The sequence below is a fragment of the Pipistrellus kuhlii genome, unplaced genomic scaffold (genome assembly GCF_014108245.1).
Source record: "Pipistrellus kuhlii isolate mPipKuh1 unplaced genomic scaffold, mPipKuh1.p scaffold_m20_p_3, whole genome shotgun sequence".
Classification (NCBI taxonomy): domain Eukaryota; kingdom Metazoa; phylum Chordata; class Mammalia; order Chiroptera; family Vespertilionidae; genus Pipistrellus; species Pipistrellus kuhlii.
The window spans coordinates 130,151,565-130,154,066 of NW_023425529.1; the positions used below are offsets into that span (position 1 = coordinate 130,151,565).

General features: G+C 45.5%; 1 pseudogene; it reads left to right on the forward strand.

Annotated features, from left to right (window-relative positions):
• The first annotated feature begins 343 nt into the window (after window positions 1-343).
• On the forward strand, window positions 344-1,708 carry LOC118730562 (annotated as a pseudogene).
• Window positions 1,709-2,502: the final 794 nt, after the last annotated feature.

Sequence of the window (2,502 nt, forward strand, 5' to 3'; positions counted from 1 at the left end):
TCTCTCTCTCTCTCTCTCTCTCTCTCTCTCTCTTTCTCTCTCTTCTCCCTTCCTCTCTCTTTAAAATCAATGCCCTAGTCGGTTTGTCTCAGTGGATAGAGTGTTGGCCTATGGACTGAAGGATCCTGGGTTTCAATTCCAGTCAAGGGCACATGATTAACTGTGGGCTCAATCCCTTGTAGGGGGCATGCAGGAAGCAGCCAATCAATAATTCTCTCTCATCATTGATATTTCTATCTCTCTTTCCCTCTCCTTTCCTCTCTGAGAAAAACAAACAAATAAAAACTAAAATAAATAAAATATACCCTTGGGTGAGGAATAAGAATAAAAAACACGTTTTCCACACTACCCAGGGAGGGTTCCACACGGCATTGTTCTCAGTTCCTACGTAACTTAAAGGGAAACTTTTCACAATGTCCGGAGCCCTTGATGTCCTGCAAATGAAGGAGGAGGTCCTCAAATTCCTTGCAGCAGGAACCCACTTAGGTGGCACCAACCTTGACTTCCAAAGGGAACAGCACATCTACCAGAGGAAAAGTGATGGCATCTGCATCATCAATCTGAGAGGACCTGGGAGAAGCTTCTGCTGGCAGCTCGGGCCATTGTTGCCATAGAAAACCCAGCTGACGTCAGTGTCATATCGTCCAGGAATCCTGGCCAGAGAGCTGTGCTGAAGTTTGCTGCTGCCACTGGAGTTACTCCTATTGCCCACTGCTTCACTCCTGGAACCTTCACCAACCAGATCCAGGCAGCTTTACAGGTGCCAAGACTTCTGGCGGTGTTATGCCCAGATTTGTGATCCCCAAAGACCACCAGGGTGCCGAGTCTGATGCAAAAGCAAAAGAGTTCTTTATTCAGGCTAGCCTGAGCTCAATCCCACATACACATATGCAGCGGCAAGGTGGAGAAAGAGAGCGGGTTTCTCTAGAACAAAGGATTTATAGGGGTGGTGAGGTCAATGCTTTGGCTGACCTCGATTGGTTGGGTGAGGGCTACGGTCCAATTACATAGTGACATAGTTATACAAAATGGAGGACGCAGCACAAGATGGAGTCAGGAGTTGGCTTCGCCCTGCCCCACAGTACAAATTGGAGCCAAGAGTTAACCCTGTCCTGCCCTCTCAGTGATTACTGACCCCAGGGCTGACCTCCAGCCTCTCACAGAGGCGCCTTATGTTAACCTGCCCACCACTGCTCTGTGTAACACAGACTCTCCTCTGCGCTATGTGGACATTGCCATCTCTTGCAACAACAAGGGAGTTCACTCAGTGGGTCTGATGTGGTGGATGCTGGCCCGGGAAGTACGACACATGCGTGGCACCATCTCCCGTGAACACCCGTGGGAAGTCATGCCTGATCTTCCCTTCTACAGAGATCCTGAGGAGATTGAGAAGGAAGAGCGGGCCGCTGCTGAAAAGGCTGTGACCCAGGAGGAATCTCAGGCTGAAGGGACGGCTCCTGCTCCTGAGGTCGCTGCTGCGCAGCCTGAGGCTGCAGACTGGTGTGAAGGCATGCGGGTGCCCTCTGGGCCCAGTCAGCAGTTTCCTGCTGAAGACTGGGGTGCTCAGCCTGCCCCTGAAGACTGGTCTGCGGCCCCCACTGCTCAGGCTCCTGAGTGGGTAGCAACAACTAATGAGTGGTCCTAAGCTGTTCTTCCACAGATTCTTAACAGAACGGAAATAAGGCTGATGGAAAATAGTTTCTAAAAATAAATAAATAAATAAAAACACAAACATGATTAAAATGCATGCCAAGTTTCTGTCATTTACATTACAACGATAAAATACTACATATATACAAAAAAAAATTCCCTATTAATTATTTTTGTTGTTTTAAGAGAAAAAATATGGATGGAGATGTCCTATATTTACCAGTATTGCTGCTTTGGAATTCTCTACTGTGTGCTAACCCAAGAGACACCTACTGATGATCTTGAACTACATTGAGAAGCATTTGCAGTGTACCTCACCAACATCACACTTATGTGTGAAACCAGATCAGCTGAGAGGGCCTCGCTGCTTTCAATCAGCGGGAGCAGTTCCATTGAGAGAACGGTCCCCGCCAGGCAGCCTGACTCATGCACAGTGTTCCTGCAAATCTGATCTTTATGAGGATACCAAGAGTATACTTTAATTTTTATCTGAGGGAACGGAATAACCTACATGTTTACTTACGATGGCATTCTGTTTAAGGAAACATGGCCAAGAAATGCTAGGATCCTCCCCAGATAAAAAATAGGATGAGTGTACTCTGAAAACAGTAAGGTTCAAATGGAATAAAGAGTCATAGGTCAATCTTGCCGAGACTCATACAAGAGAGTTCACTAAATTAAAGATGTGTGGGAAAGAGGATAAAATTATATATATATATATATATATATATATATATATATATATATATATATATTTTGTTGTTGTTGTTGTTGCTGGATATCATTTACTCATTCTAGAATTCAAGCAGTCCTTCTGAAAGGATATATTTGAATAATCCCAGAAGCGAATGA